The sequence below is a fragment of the Rhinichthys klamathensis genome, unplaced genomic scaffold (assembly GCF_029890125.1).
Source record: "Rhinichthys klamathensis goyatoka isolate OS25496 unplaced genomic scaffold, OSU_Roscu_1.1 h1tg000137l_1, whole genome shotgun sequence".
NCBI classification, from domain to species: Eukaryota; Metazoa; Chordata; class Actinopteri; order Cypriniformes; family Leuciscidae; genus Rhinichthys; species Rhinichthys klamathensis.
In genome coordinates, this window is record NW_026606672.1 from 906078 (window position 1) to 923747 (window position 17670).

Consider the following 17670-nt stretch of genomic DNA (forward strand, 5'->3'; position numbering starts at 1 on the left):
TTCAATGAACTTTAACCAGATCTACATTCTGTGCCTCATAGAGGAAGCTTGACTTCTTGAGAATCTTGTGCAATGTCATGCTAACCTCATATCTCTGGTGTCTGTATAGTCTGAATCTTTCTGCAGTTTGTATTGTTTTTGTAATGAAGTACAAAGAGGAAAGGAAGCATATGTGAATGGTGTGTATTTTTCAAATAAATCCATTGAAAATCTACTGGTCTTAAGATAAATTTAGTCAAGTTCTTTGCACAGCAAATGCAAAAAAAGTTAGCATCAGAATTTCATAAGAGCTATTGAAAAGACAGTATAAGTTGGATTGACGCTCTCTGCCTGATTGAAGTTGACGTATGATAAGAAACATGTAAGTATTATTTTCGGATAATATACACTTTGCTTGTGTCTGGTTCCCTGAACTTTGTCGACTGTGTGGTCTTAATATACCCAATGCTAATCAGGCTTCTTTGTGGCCCCTGCTATCAAACGACTCAATGCAAATTATTTGACTAATCATGAATGACAATCAGCGTATTAAGGGATTCATCTTTTTTATGTGATGCTGGGGGCTATTGAATTAATAACGCAGGTGACAGGATTAAGACCGCCATGGACTTTATCTACATTAAATTAAACAGACCTAAGAGTTTGATCCATAGACTAAAAAAAGAAGCAAGGTGTGCGATATCGCGATTTTTTTATCGTGGACGATTAAAATGTGTCCACGATCTGCTTTTTGAAGAAATCTCGTAGTATCGTTCTACAGTATCCTATTCTATTTGCAGTTCTGGGGCCTCCGTCCCAACACTGTACAACCCCAAATAGCACACGTACGTCTGCAAGATGTCTGTTAAAGATCACTTCATCTGGAAAGCATCTGCTGTTTACTAACATCTGATAGACATCTTTAAGATGTCAGTTTAACATACATTCTAAATCATTACATCTTAACCCTCTGGGGTTTTTCGGCCCAAATGGACCCGAATCATTCAAATAAAAAAATGTTAAAAATCACAGCTTAATCGGAATGTTACGAAACTAGGTGACTTTTATGGTATTAGGTATGTGAACACACAAAAAAAATGGGGACAGGATCTGAATAGTCTAAGTGGTTGTAAAAAAAAAAGTCAAACTCAGGACCTTCGGGTTCAAATGGACCCCCATAGGAAATTAATGTGAAATTGTCAAAAATATGAAAACACGGATTATTCAATATGAAAACACAGACTATAGAATAGTCTATTTGAATAGTCTAAGTGGTTGTAAAAATGCAGAAAAAATGACTCAACGGTGAAGGGGTGAATCTCTAAAACATCAAGAGTGCAAAACAGACACACACACACACACACACACACACACTGTATTATATATTTATAATAATCTGTATTATGAAGTAAAACTGGCACTTCAAATTACCATTTAAACCAACCAAACAAACAAAAAACAAGACAAAAATAATCTTTGAGAATCTGTTATTATATTTTAAAAATCAACAACCTGAAAAAAAATTGGTATATATTTGCAAAAATCACTAGAATCCCCAAGCCTTTCTACAGAGAGCTGTAAATCCACTAGTGGTAAAAATGTGCTATTGCGTGATAAAAATGCTCAGTGTGTCCACCAGATGGCATCTATATTTTTTCAAAAATTGCTTTCATGAGGCCTAGGCTTCACTCTAAAATGTAATACAGCTTTGATAAAAAAAAAATAATAATAATAATAATAAAAATCTATTATGTTCAATGGGAAAAAATGGGTCATAATTATTGCATAAATATTAATTATAAATCATAAAATATCTCAAAACACCAAAAAAGAAAATATTTTTTTTTATAAAAACAAGAAGAAAAAAATTATGATTTTTTTTTTTTTAAATATGAATCCTGCCCGTTGGGTCCATTTGGACCCGAACACCCCAAGTGTGACTGTTAAACGAACAACCCCAGAGGGTTAAAGACATCTTCTAAACGTCTATTTGACATCTGACAGGAAACGTCCTATAGACGTGTTGCAGATGAGCAAACACTCTAAAAAATAATTTTTCCAGAACCACACATCAAATAGACGTCTCTGTGATGTACGTGTGCTATCAGGGACGCAACGTACATTCACATCAAATGTCAACGCAGAGGTCGAGTTACACTGCAAATCACAACTGTTCATTATTTGCACGTGCTTTAAAGCCTTGCCGGTTAAATATTTCATTTCATGTCGGGTTTCCGTCCTGGTGTCCGTGCTGGTGTTCGTGCCGGGTTTCCATGCCGGGTTTCCGTGCCGGTGTCTGTGTCAGGTTTCCGTGCCAGGTTTCCGTGCCTGTGTCCGTTTCAGGTTTCCGTGCCGGTGTCCGTGTCAGGTTTCCATGCCGGTGTCCGTGCCGTTGCCAGTGTCCGTGCCGTGCCGTGCCAATGCCGGTGTCCATGTCGGGTTTCCGTGCTGGTGTCCGTGCCGGGTTTTCTTGCCGGTGTCCATGCCAATGCCGGTGTCCGTGCCAATTACGGTGTCGGTGCCAGTGCCCGTGCCCGTGCTAGTGTCCGTGCCGATGTCCGTGCAAGTGTCCATGCGGATTGTCTGTGCTGGTGTCCGTGCCGTGCCAATGCCGGTGTCCATGTCGGGTTTCCGTGCTGGTGTCCGTGCCGGTGTCGGTGCCGGGTTTGCTTGCCGGTGTCCTTGCCAATGCCGGTGTCCGTGCCAATTCCGGTGTCCGTGCCTGTCCCGGTGTCCGTGCCAGTGTCTGTGCCGGTGTCCGTGCCGATGTCCGTGCAAGTGTCCATGCGGATTGTCTGTGCTGGTGTCCGTGCCATTGTTGGTGCCAGTGTCCGTGCCGTGCCAATGCCGGTGTCCGTGCCATTGTCGTGCCGGTGTCCGTGTTGGGTTTCCGTGTCCGTGCCGGTGTCCGTGCAAATGCCGATGACCGTGTCCGTGCCAGTGTCCTTGCCGGTGTCCGTGCCAGTGTCCGTGCCAGTGTCCATGCAGGTTGTCCGTGTTGGTGTCCGTGCCAGTGTCCATGCGGGTTGTCCGTGCTGGTGTCCGTGCCATTGTCGGTGCCAGTGTCCGTGCCATGCCAATGGGGGTCTCTGTGTCGGGTTTCCGTGCCGTTGCCGGTGTCCGTGCCGTGTTTCCATGCCCATGTCCGTGCCAATGCCGATGGCCGTGTCCGAGCCATTGTTGGTGCCAGTGTCCGTGCCGGTGTCCGTGCCGGGTTTCCGTGCTGGTGTCCGTGTCAGGTTTCCATGCCGGTGTCCATGCCGTTGCCAGTGTCCGTGCCGTGCCAATGCCGGTGTCCGTGCCGGTGTCCATGTCGGGTTTCCGTGCTGGTGTCCGTGCCAGTGTCCGTGCCGGTGTCCGTGCCGATGTCCGTGCAAGTGTCCATGCGGATTTTCTGTGCTGGTGTCCGTGCCATTGTCAGTGCCAGTGTCCGTGTCGGGTTTCCGTGCTCGTGTCCGTGCCGGTGTCCGCGCAAATCCCGATGTCCGTGTCTGTGCCAGTGTCCATGTGGGTTGTCCGTGCTGGTGTCTGTGCCATTGTCGGTGCCAGTGTCCGTGCCATGCCAATGGGGGTCTCTGTGTCGGGTTTCCGTGCCGTTGCCGGTGTCCGTGCCGTGTTTCCATGCCGATGTCCGTGCCAATGCCGGTGGCCGTGTCCGTGCCATTGTTGGTGCCAGTGTCGGTGCCGGTGTCCGTGCCGGGTTTCCGTGCTGGTGTCCGTGCCGGTGTCCATGCCGTTGCCGGTGTCCGTGCCATGTTTCCATGCCGATGTCCGTGCCAATGCCGGTGGACGTGTCCGTGCCATTGTTGGTGCCAGTGTCGGTGCCGGTGTCCGTGCTGGGTTTCCGTGCTGGTGTCTGTGCCGGTGTCCATGCCGTGTCTGTGCCATTGTTGGTGCCAGTGTCGGTGCCCGTACCAATGCCGGTGTCCGTGCCATTGTCGTGCCGGTGTCCGTGTTGGGTTTCCGTGCTCGTGTCCGTGCCGGTGTCCGTGCAAATGCCGATGACCGTGTCCGTGCCAGTGTCCTTGCCGGTGTCCGTGCCAGTGTCCATGCAGGTTGTCCGTGTTGGTGTCCGTGCCATTGTCGGTGCCAGTGTCCGTGCCATACCAATGGGGGTCTGTGTGTCGGGTTTCCGTGCCGTTGCCGGTGTCCGTGCCGTGTTTCCATGCCCATGTCCGTGCCAATGCCGATGGCCGTGCCATTGTTGGTGCCAGTGTCCGTGCCGGTGTCCGTGCCGGGTTTCCGTGCTGGTGTCCGTGTCAGGTTTCCATGCCGGTGTCCATGCCGTTGCCAGTGTCCGTGTCGTGCCAATGCCGGTGTCCGTGCCGGTGTCCATGTCGGGTTTCCGTGCTGGTGTCCGTGCCAGTGTCCGTGCCAGTGTCCGTGCCGGTGTCCGTGCCGATGTCCGTGCCGATGTCCGTGCAAGTGTCCATGCGGATTGTCTGTGCTGGTGTCCATGCCATTGTCAGTGCCAGTGTCCGTGTCGGGTTTCCGTGCTCGTGTCCGTGCCGGTGTCCATGCAAATCCCGATGTCCGTGTCTGTGCCAGTGTCCATGTGGGTTGTCCGTGCTGGTGTCTGTGCCATTGTCGGTGCCAGTGTCCGTGCCATGCCAATGGGGGTCTCTGTGTCAGGTTTCCGTGCCGTTGCCGGTGTCCGTGCCGTGTTTCCATGCCGATGTCCGTGCCAATGCCGGTGGCCGTGTCCGTGCCATTGTTGGTGCCAGTGTCGGTGCCGGTGTCCGTGCCGGGTTTCCGTGCTGGTGTCCGTGCCGGTGTCCATGTTGTTGCCGGTGTCCGTGCCATGTTTCCATGCCGATGTCCGTGCCAATGACGGTGGCCGTGTCCGTGCCATTGTTGGTGCCAGTGTCGGTGCCGGTGTCCGTGCTGGGTTTCCGTGCTGGTGTCTGTGCCGGTGTCCATGCCATGTCCGTGCCATTGTTGGTGCCAGTGTCGGTGCCCGTGCCGGGTTTCCGTGCTGGTGTCCGTGCCGGTGTCCATGGCGTTGCCGGTGTCCGTGCCATGTTTCCATGCCGATGTCCATGCCAATGCCGGTGTCCGTGCCAGGTTTCCATGCCGGTGTCCGTGCCAATGCCGGTGTCCGTGCCGAGGTCCTTACCAGTGTCCGTGCCAATGCCGGTGTCCGTGTCCGTGCCGGTGTCAGTGTCTATGCGGGTTGTCCGTGCTGGTGTCCGTGCCAGTGTCCATGCAGGTTGTCTGTGCCATTGTTGGTGCCAGTGTCCGTGCCGTGCCAATGCCGGTGTCTGTGTCGGGTTTCCGTGCTGGTGTCCGTGCCGTTGCCGGTGTCCGTGCCGGGTTTCCATGCCGATGTATGTGCCAATGCCGGTGTCCGTGTCCGTGCCATTGTCGGTGCCAGTGTCCGTGCTGGTGTCCGTGTCAGGTTTCCGAGCTCGTGTCTGTGCCGGTGTCCGTGCCGTTGGCAGTGTCCGTGCCGAGTTTCCATGCCGGTGTCCGTGCTGTTGCCGGTGTCCGTGCCGGGTTTCCATGCCAGTGTTAAAATAGGGACATTAGTTTGGCTGTAATGCTCAGTCCCTTGCAAAATAGTAAAACTAACATCAAAAAGAATAGTGATAAAATCGTGAATCATGATTTTCTTGAAAAAAATCATGATATGATATTTTGCCATCTCATCTACCCCTAGTTTGAACAGACATTATAACGGACATGTCTTGAGTGCTTTTCAGAGTTCTCCGCAGTCGTGATTCTTATGTTTCTTTAGAAATAAAGAGTCACAGAATCTCTGTTTGAATGTCATATCATTGCCTCTTTTCTCGCAGACATTAATTTTATGCATTCTTCATTTTGTCTCTTCACTTGACCTGAAAACAAAATTGAACAATGTTACTGGTGCCTCTGGTGTTTAGACAACGGCCTGTGTTTCTTTCCAGCTGTACCAAAACACTAAACAGATGTGAATGAATAAATAAACACTGACTTTTCTTTAGGTTTCTGTTGATGGGCACTGGGCTTTAAGGCAGAGCATGTCTCTTTCCCTTGTTTTATCAATCAGTGATTTATGAATAAAATTTAGAAAACAAATTTACAAGCAATTTACACAATTTAAATATATTGTACTGTCACAGGGTGATTAGAATGTTAAAGGAGAACTCCGGCGCAAAATGAACCTTTGGTCTAATTACACATTGTTACCTAGTCAACCGTTATCTGAGATTTGTTTTCATGATTATCGAATGTAAATAGTTTTATCTCTAAAAACAGTTTAGCCTATAAAGCTAGTATAACGCTAGTATATTGGGCATAGATCAATGACAAATAAAAATCGCTTGTTAATACCACTAACAAGGCTCAAAATAGCCCCACACTAGCACGGTAGCATAATGAGGGTCCCTACCTTCAAACCGAAGCATTGAGAACTTTGTCAGTGTCCAGACAGTTTAATAAGAAGATATTTAATACATACAGTCAACTTCGCGTATACAGGCAGGAGCCATCTTTGAAATACAGTCTCTACCAGTCAATCTACGAACGCCGATCCAAGCCTGCTGTTCGCACTCACCTTATCACAACTTATAGCTCGTTCACATCTCACCAGCGCACTTGGATCGGTGTTCATAGATCGACTGGTAAAGGCTGTATTTCAAAGATGGCTCCTGCCTGTATACGCGAAGTTGACTGTATGTTTAAAATATCTTCTTATTAAACTGTCTGGACACTGACAAAGTTCTCAATGCTTCGGTTTGAAGGTAGGGACCCTCATTATGCTACCGTGCTAGTGTGGGGCTATTTTGAGCCTTGTTAGTGGTATTAACAAGCGATTTTTATTTGTCATTGATCTATGCCCAATATACTAGCGTTATACTAGCTTTATAGGCTAAACTGTTTTTAGAGATAAAACTATTTACATTCGATAATCATGAAAACAAATCTCAGATAACGGTTGACTAGGTAACAATGTGTAATTAGACCAAAGGTTCATTTTGCGCCGGAGTTCTCCTTTAAAAGTAACAGTATAAGATCAGATTTTGAATATTAGAAAGTTATTTTCTGTTTTCTGGATGTCATGTGTTTATGTAACTCCCAGTGTGCCTGTTTTTTTCTGCCAAGCCCATGATCATGTATGTCAGTTTCTCTTGGCTGAATCTACTGTGTGACTATTACACATAAATCATCCTGAACAAAGACAACATCAGATACAGAGATACATGCTGTTTCTTGTACAGACCACACAACAATCCCACAATGCACTGCAACAAGCTAAGTGAAAGAATAAAACACGATCCAAGCTTTTTAAAGCACTATTTGTAGTGCATGGAGTTGCTGCCTATGTAGATAATTTCATATCAGACATTATTGAGGTACCATGACAGTTTTAAGGAGTGACCTAAACACAACTAGCATAAATGAGTACTTCTAAAGTAAATGATCAAGTAGGCTATACAAATTAGTTTTAAGTTACTGGAACTCTCTTGTGAGTGTACACTAGTAGACATGCACTTGTTAGTACTACATATTATTCATATTTCACTTTACTCGGTTTTTTTAGTGCAATCGGTTTGCATGCTTTTTTTAAGTAAGATGTGCTAATTGTTTTTTACAGTGTAGGCAGCAGGCAGTCAGATATAGCTCATCGGGTTTGGGAACAGAGCTTAAATCTAAATTAAGTCTCTTAAAAGATATATTGTTTACTTATTTGTTCAGTTTGTCCAAAGAGAGGCATTAATAACAATCATAAATCGTTCAAAACTAAAAAAAAATCTTATTTACGAAATCTGTCACCATTTTGCCAAGAACAGTAGTGACACAGTCTGTCCGTTAGATGGCAGTGTCTTGTCTGATTCACACTTACCTGCCACTGTCACTGCAGGCGTTTAGGTTTCTATAAAAATATTTATCAGTACAGCTGTTTCCAACATTGATAATAGTATTTCTCCCGAAGGATCATGTGACACTGAAGACTGGAGTAATGGCTGTTGAAAATTCAGCTTTGTTATTATCACAAATAAATTAGGCCTACAAAATGTTAAAATAGAAAACAGTTATTTAAAATTGTAATATTTCACAACACATTTTACTGTATTATTATTATTAATTTTTTTTTTCATCAAATAAATGCAGCCTTGGTGAGCATGAGACTTTCAAAAACATTTTACAAATCTCACCTCAAACTTTTGAAACTAACCACACTATTTTCTTACAGTTAAAATATGTTTCCCCTCTTAACTTTTGGAAAACACCTGGTCTAGCAGATACTTTTCATCCAAAGTTACAATACATTCATTTCAGGGAGCATCTTTGGGAATGCCTTAGTCGATCAGTGTAATGCTTTGTTTACTGGTCACTTTTACCTGACAGAAAACCCATAAAGAACTGTGTTAACAGCCCAATAAAACTACTATTATTAACAGTAGGAGTAACAATTATCACTTTAATCATTCTGAATTGTCATCATCCTCAAGACACTTTCTATATATTAATTTGTTCTGTTATTGATAACTGATTTTTTTTTATATTAGGCCTAATATTTAGTAACTGTTTACCATTATACATTGTAAGAAGAAGGTTCAATGAATTTCACCACTTAGGCAACATGTGCAAGTACAAATCTTTCATATGGGGCTTCTCATACTTTCCCAGAAATGTTGTAAGACCTTGAGGAACAGAAGGCAGCAATCAAGCATTTTATGAGTCTTCTCCCTTCAGCACCATCAAGTCTGGTTGCTCATCATCATCATCCATGGGTTTAATGTTGTGTGTCCACCATGGAGCAATAGCTGCCTAACATTCATTCTGCCCTGCTGTCTCTGACCTTCATACAACACCCCCACCCGAACAAACATGTCTCAGAACATTGGATCCTCTGTGGGATTCATGCGCTTCCCACAGCCTGTTATGAGAGTCCTGATCGATTGAAAACATTCAAATGTCAGAGCTCCTGCCATAAGGAGCATAATGCAACATAACATAACACTGGTGTGCAAACAAAAGGGATTATTATTATTTTTAAGGCAGCACAGAGAATAGTTTGTGGGATATAAGTAATGTACACTTTAATGTCCTACTGTTAAAGGGTCTATTGTGCTTGGTTTCATGTACCGTATTACTGCTTCAGGAAGGTGCAGCTAACATATTCTGAGCAGAATAAAATGAATTTATATGGCTAATGGTGTGTGAAATGTAGAACAGGGGAGTGACTAAAGGACAGGTCACAATCCACTGATATAGTGTATGGGTCAACAGTATACTGGAAGTCACCTTTACGGTGTATTTTTGAAAAATAGGATATACAAATCCAGTAAGTATAATCCATTAGGCTAATAGGAGAGTGAAATAAAAAAGGACATAAATAATTTTTATCACTATGAGACATGTTTACAAGGACTATAAAGAGTGGTAAATTTCATATAATCAATCAGCTTGAGTGTTCACTGCATATTATACTGCATATTTCACACACAAAAAAGAGAATCTGACAAGCTCTAAACTGATTGGCTGCGTCTTTCTTTATGCCACACAACTTTTTTTTTTTGTTCATTCTTGGAAACCAGGTCGAACTTAAAAGGTACTTGGTTGATACAATACGCACAAACACATATAAAACACACTGTGGATGGTTGCTTTACATGTCAAACATTGGCCAGAATAAGCTTCAAATGGATCAGATCTAATTATGTAGTCAAAAGCCTGGCGAGCGAGACTAGCATCAGTATAACCTAGTTTTCATTTCCATTAGGAATACATTCAGCTTTTCAATGGTCTTCTGTTCAGAAAGCATCATCCTTACTTAACAAATTGTGCAATTTGTATTCTCAAGCCCATGGGAAAAGATTAATTGGTTCACTTAAAACTGACCTCTAATTTGCTGACCACATAAAGTGGAGGTCTCGTTGTATCACTGGACCTCAGTGAACAGTCATTTGTTTTCAGGGAAGGGTAGGCATTTTATGTGGGTGTAAATGGGGCTGTGCATTACTGTTGTTTTCTGTAATTGAAGTGCAGAGGATTTACAGATTTGCCAATAGCAGGTGTTGAGGGATAGATCGGAGCTGGCAAACCACAGCATTATATTCTGGTCTCAATGACAGGGTCATTTGTTATCTCTTGACTACAGGTATCTGGTCTCAAACGGGTTTGAAATGAAACATGAACAAAGTGGATTAGTACTTCGGAATGATTTAGGGAGAAACTATTGTTAGATCTTAAAAAAATAGATAAATAAAAATAAATAAATGAATAATCCGATTCATATAGCCTACACATGACATCTTTTTCATGACTTTTCAGCAAGCATAAACGCTATACAAGCACTGCAACGTTGACCCGGAAAAGCTGTGAACAAGTTACGGGCAGTTATTTGTAGCCCTGTGATCAATACTAATCTAACAGTATGAGGAGAAAGAGAGCAGGAATCTGGGTCAATGATACGGTAAATGGACAGAGATCCAGGACGGTAAAGGAACTGAGCACTTATGCAAGAAAAACCTGTCAGGTCAAGAAGAAGGAGGGTCGGGGGAAGGACGCAGAAATAGATCGGCACAGAATCATGACTCTTAGTCTGAATGCTCTTGTTTATAGGGTGAGGATGCAGCAGGCAAGGCTGGTGCTAAAATAACCAGTGGCCTCCAGAGAGTGTGCTGAAGAGTGGGACGGTAATCTGTCATAAACCTCACGCATGGGCTGCTGAGAAGACTAACATTGTTGCAGCCATGCTAATAACACCAAAATCTATTGAAATAATTACATACATACATTTATGATTACCTTTGCAACTGTATGTCACCTACCAGTCATTAGAGTTTTTCTGAATTGCTAAATTGCTAAAACACTGAACCCCATTTTGAACCAAATTCTCAATAGTCTAAACCAATTTGTAGAATAAATCACTATTCATGAAAATAATACAAGTTTGTTTCTAGATCAAAATTGCGTCATCGTCCACCTGAAGTAAGGCAGATCAATAATAGTGTTGAATATTCAATGTCCCCAAAAGCAAGCCAAAAGCCAAGGCAACAGTGGCAAGGAACCAAAACTCCTTCAGGTGACAGAATGGAGAACAAAACCTTGGGAGAAACCAGACTCAGTCGGGGGCCAGTTTTCCTCTGGCCAACGAACAAACAGTGTATGATTATGATTCAGGCAACATTACAGGTCAGAAGTCAGATTGGATCAGAACATTCACAATAGTTATCCAGTTCCATCTGGTTGTAAGTCGGAGTCATCACGCCGGTATGGAGATGAGTTTGTTGAGGTGTCCATCATGAGGCCTTCACAGGGATGATGAGGCTGGCACTTCAGGGGTGAATTGTGGTACCGGCGGACTTCAGTAAACCTCGTTTGCACACAACGACTCAAAATTGTTCACACTTATTTCTAATGATGTGACCAAACCAACTGTAGGCTATAATACAAGTCAGTTCAGAGTCCCAAAATGTACTCAAAATGTTGCACTGAATGTTGATACCAACAATGGATGGAAATAATATAAGAGGGAGAGAAGGAAGAGGATGAGTAAGGTGTGGAGAATGTTGTCAAGGCTGGATCTGCTTTAGGGTTTTTCCCTTTGCCTGCAGAGATGACATTGTCTGAGATGTGGAGAAACTCCTCCGGCCGGACTCAACATAAAATCTCTCTCACTGACCTTGATTTTGCAGTTGCACAACTCTTCTGAGTGTACTTTACTGTGACATGATTTTCATTTAGAGTTTTTTACTGTAACCTTTTGGGCTTTTGCAGTTGGGTCACTGTATTTTCACAGTATGCAAGTGGTGAATATATACAGGCATTCGATAGGCCTACTATTCAATATTCAGTAATACTATACTTGCAGTGAATACAGTATACGATTTATTCACCTTACTACTGTAAGTTGTCATTACTATACTTTTTTACGTAATTGTAAAATTAGTTTACTGTGTTACAATATACTTTTTTTCTGTAACTGCATGCTTTGGATTCTGTGTTCTCCATTTTCTGATGTAGTGTCTAATGAATGATCTGTATAGTGTTTATAATTTTGACTCGATGTGTGTATGATCTGAGAGCATTGTTTGATTTTTGAGCACAGATAAAATGATTTTGAGGCAATAGTTTGATTTTGCCAGAAGAGTCAGAGGTTCTGTGAATGTGGTTTGAAAATTTGGTTTTGTGTTTAAAGACCCACTCCGATGAAAATAATGTTTTTCTAGGTGTTAACATGTTCTTGTGGCATTTTTCTGATGTTAGAGGACATATCTTGAGAAAAATAAGCTCAAAGTTGTATTTCTGAGTATTTCTACATTCAAATGGCTGTGAATCAGTAGCAGACGCTAAAATGCCGGCTAAAATAGACTGGAGTTGTGACGTAGTAACTCCACTGGGCGTCTCCACACGCGACGTCTTGGAGTGAAATAATGATCGGTGATCGGTGATAACTTTGATTAACTTCGGATAATAATAATTAACGTGTATATAATACTGTTGCCCCACCGGTATTGGGGGTGTAAGCTAGCGGGAGAGACAGAGCTCTCAGAAACGGGCAGGGGGAGGGTCGTCTCCGTGCCAACGGCTCCGCCCACAACGCAGAGGCGAATTGCTAATGAGCTACTGCCGCTCTGCTGAAGCGAAGTCCCAGAAAACAGCACATGTTTTGTGATTTTGGCTAAAAATGGCATAATCATAATTTAAAGACCACTGGGAATGTTTAAAAATAGCTCAAAATATGATCGGAGTGGGACTTTAAGGTTTTGAGAAAGTGAGTGATGGTTTCAAGAAATGTGTTTTAGCAATTCAGAAAAACTGTAAAATGCAGTCTGTTTAATATCTGCTAACTGTTTATTTTTATGGTCCCCAACAGACATTTTACTAAGTAACTTTGCAAAGACATGGCAGCTTATTCTACTTACCCGAACCTGAACCCTAACCTAACAGTCTACTTGCTCTAGAGTTAGTTGACATGCAGTTGCAAAGTTACTTAGCCTAATTAGTAGAATGTCTAAAGACTATCGAAATAAAGTGTAACCCAAAAACGTACAAAGTTTAAGTGAGCATTCTTTTTTTCTTAAAAAAACAAACAAACAACTTTTTCTGTTTTAATATATTTAAAAATGTGTAATTTATTGATATGACAGCAAAGCTGAATTCTCAGCAGCTACCAGTCTTCAGTTTCACACGATCCTTCAGAAATCATTCTAATATGAAGTAGTGATACATTCTTTTTCAGGATTCTTTGATAAATAGAAATTTCAACAGCATTTATTTGAAATAGATTTTTTTTTGTAACAATGTAAAAGTCTTTACTGACACTTTGATTAATTGAATGCATCCTTGCTGTATTCATTTTTTTAATAAATATGAATTAACATTAATTAATATGAATGAATGAGTGAATGAGTGAATGAATGAGTGAAGAGCAAATGAGTGAATGAGCAAATGAGGGAATGAATAAGTAAATGAGCAAACAAATGATACTATTGATTATTGATAAATCATATTAATTTACACAATGTGAAATGTTAAAAATGTATGTAGAAGTTAATATTAACGAACATTAACAAATGCAGTAAAAAAATATTGTTCATTGTTAGTTGATTAATTAATGCATTGATTAATGTTAATTTTAAAAGAGAGAGCAAGAACAAAAAGAATAAGAGCGATAAAAGGGGGAGAAAATAAACATCCATCTTGAAGAATTCTCTCTCTTTTTATTGTGATTCATCAGTATATTGGGTAAGACAATATAAATGAATCACTAAGTGGTCAACTCTGATGGCTATAAAAGGAAATGATGGTGCCATTTTTTTATTAACATTTTTAATGTTTAATGTTCTGTTTTATGTATAAGTATGCATAAAGTTAATTATGTGTTATCCCTAATGATCTGTTCTATATGCTACATCAAATTCTTAATGTTCACCATAGGGTGAATGAAAAGTGAAGTGTTTTTGATGATTTAGTTGCAGCACGTTTACAAAGTTTTACACTTTCCCATAATATATATTGGTAAAACTACATTTTACAGTGTCTCTATTACACATCTTACATGTACTTACTAAAGTAGTAACAGTAAATCATGCATAATTAAAAAGCAACTACTCCTAAACCAAACCCTAACCCTAAACATACAGAAGAATTACTCAGAACATGTTTTAATAATTACACTGTAACAAAGGCACCTTAAAATAAAGTGTAACCTATATTTTGTTATAATATTTCTATTGTGTTTTTTAATGGACAACAGGAAATTGAAACTAATAGGGAATATAATAAAGAATAACAGCCCCAGCCCCATGATGGAGAATGCTGTACTTCTAATATGGCAGTGTCTGCTTTATACTGAGTATTTATATACTGTGTGCCTGTAAATGGTTTTGTTGCTTCGAGGTGAGTAAAAAGTAAGCAAGTTGGGAGGATGGATAATGAAAATAGAAGGGAGTGGTGTAAATGACAAAAGCGATGATGAAGAAACTCAACCTCAGGGCAGAAGATGATGATCAGAGGAGAAGGGTGAGATGAAGTTAAAGATGGCCGAGGGAGTGAATGTGAGAAGATGATAACGAAGCAAAGAGGATAAATTAAAGACAAGATTGAGGTGACGTGAGCTATAGGTTTGGCTCATGTGCACACAGACTGAAGAGAAATGGGGTGTATAGAGAGAGGGAGGTGGAATTAATAGTGGCCGTATTTGCTGGTGTGTGTGTGTGTGTGTAGATAAATGAGCTGTGGAGCAGAAAAGATATTAGAGCCTTTCATCATCCAGGAGATTTAAGCATAAAACAAGTAAAAACAGAAAAAGAGGGCAAGAGAAACAAAGACGGTGGATATATGGACGGAAGTGTCTGCCTCAAATAATAAAAAAAAGGGTAAGTGTGACTCTATGCCACAAAATAGTAATGTTATTAATAGTAATGTAATGCCACGTCACATTTGTGAATTTCTTTCTCATTCTTGCAACTTTTTGTCATAATTGTGATTTTTTTTTAAGCTTTATGTTCATGTAATTTTGACTACATCTCACGTTTTTTCACCATTGCAATTTTTTTCAATCTCAAAATGTGAATTAATTTATTTCTCACAATTTTGACTTTATTTATTATGTTGAGGTTTATCTCACTTTTTTTTTACTCAGAGACACAGGCTCATAAAAAATACTGAGCAAGATCAAAACCATATTGAAAGGTCAAGATGGAGTATATCAGCAGACACATAACCATGAAGAATGCTAGAGCTCCAATAAACAGCTTCAGTGAACAATGTAACAATGTTGTCAAAGTAACTCTGAAATCAATGAGAGGATTACCCAGAGTTCCATTACACTTCAAATGAAATGTCTAAAATAAAATAACAGCTGCCTGCCACCAAAACCTCACAGTCCTCCAAGGAATGAAACAATGTGTCACCACCCGAATGACTCATGAAGCTCAGTCAGCCAGTCAAGTGCAGACATCCTTTTCATAATGTCTTTACGATACTGTGCTGTGACCTTTCGGCAGAAAGCCAGGAGAGTTTTTGTCCTGGGGTACCATTACCCTTAACTTTAAAATAACTGTCGTGTTTTATTAGCGTCCCTATATGAAGAAGAAGAAGAAGAAAAAAAAACTACAGACATGCAAGACCCAATAGATTTTATGACACCACCAAACAACTAGGTTTGTTCCTATCTTCTAATTAAAGCGCCAAGTTTGACAGTCCAACTCGTTGCAGTCACTTGTGGCAAGAAATGAAATCTCTTGGGACAGATGTGAGCATGCATTGTGTCTTCTCTCGCCTGATGCCTTCGCCCATGAGGATTCATCTTAGGCAGAGCCGGATTATCCATAAGGGCACTTGGGCCAGTGCCCAGGGGCACCAACCATTCACAACCACTAGGGGGGCACCACATGAGTCAAGCTTTAAAAATATTTTTCGTAAATTGTTATATTATTAACTTGAAATTTAACAATAATAATAACAATAATGATTTAATAATAAATTATAAATAAATAAAGATTACATGACCACTATCACTCCCCCCTCCCCAATCTGTCAGAGTTGCGTTGGTCCACAACAAATACGTGCAAATGTGTCATTTTTTTAACGGCTACAAAAAAATGAATTAAAATCAAAACTGGACAGACGTCAATTGAGTGGTTTTGCAAAAAGAAAGTTAAAGAAAGACAAGGACGCTAGACGTAGCTACAATTCACAATGTTCCAGGTATCGAAAGATTTTTTGTGAGAACATCACGGGAATTGCGATCACTAGCAGCGCTGAGTCTGACGAAGCCGGAGCTAACTGTGGAGACGGTAACAAAGAAATGGACTTTGGGGATGTAGTTGACACCTTTGCTTGCGCAAAATCAAGGAAGGAGCAGTTCTGCTAAACTTAATACATGAAAACGTTTTACCAGATTTAGTGCTACACTTATTGTCTCTTATTTGTTCCTCACTAAAAAATGTTTTTTTTTTTCACTAAATGTTCGATTTTATACAATTATTGTGCACTTGTGATTTTTCTAGACTAAATTTTACTGCTGAGTTACCCACTAATCTAGTTTATATAATAGAATTTTTGTCATAGGTTATTATCATATTTTTTTTTATTTGTTGTTTTTCTTTATAATGAAGTTGTCTGTATTAAGTAGATTGTGTTTAACAGAAAATAGTGATTATCAGTTCAACACACAGAGTTATAGAAATTCTACTTGATTTTTTTTTTTTTTAACTGCGCTGGTATCGGATCGGTAGCCTATAATTCAATACTCAGAATTTTTGGTATCGGATTGGATCGGTTCAGAAGAAATGGTATCGGGACATCCCTAATATTTTCTGGTAGGCTATATTTAAGTTACCCAGGAGCTCTGTTGACATAGGCTTTGCTAACGTTAGTTACAGCTTGATGAATTGAGTTGAACACAGCAGGAGAGAACGCAACATTAGCCAGCTAGCTAAAGCTCTGGTGGGAAATTATTAGCTAACGCTACGGAGGCCATAATATTTTTGACTCATGGCTGAAGTTAAGTTTCTCCAACTCTCCCCAGGTTGGCAAAAAAAATGCATCTCAAAATGCATCAGATTGATGCTATAAAATATGGAATATTTAAAAAAATTCTTCCGGGGGGGCATGCCCCGGACCCCCCTAGAGGGGTAATATCCTTCTCACCTTTTTCACCCCTGACCCCTTTTCATGCCTGTAGAGGTAAGAAACCTGATAGATTTATTATTATTTTTGGGCAAACGTGAATTGACGCTGTCAATTAATTTATGTACATTTTTAATTGACACATTTGAATATAGGGGGCCTTTTGAGGTATAGTGCCCAGGGGCACCACACTGTCTTAACACGGCCCTGATCTTAGGTTCCTTGAACTAGCTGAGAACCATCAAAACCACAAATTAGGCCATCTATTACACCACAACCCATTTAATGTAAATGCCAGTCCAAAGCACTTTGAGGCCGATGACAGTTTATCCTTCATGGTACTATGAGTAAAAAAATTGGTGCTGGACAGATTTGATGGACTAGGATGGATCCTCTTCTAATTTCCTAAAAGTCTTATCAACACCACAGAGGTCTAATGCACAGATTATGGAAAAACCTTTTGATAAGTTAATTGAAATTAAAAACTATTGTGGGGGGGGGGGGGGGGGGGGGGGATGGGTATGAGAGAGAGAGAGAGAGGGCCGGCCCGAGGCATAAGCGAACAAATGCCTCGTTTCCACTGAGTGGTACGGTACGGTTCAGTACGGTACGGTTCGGGTC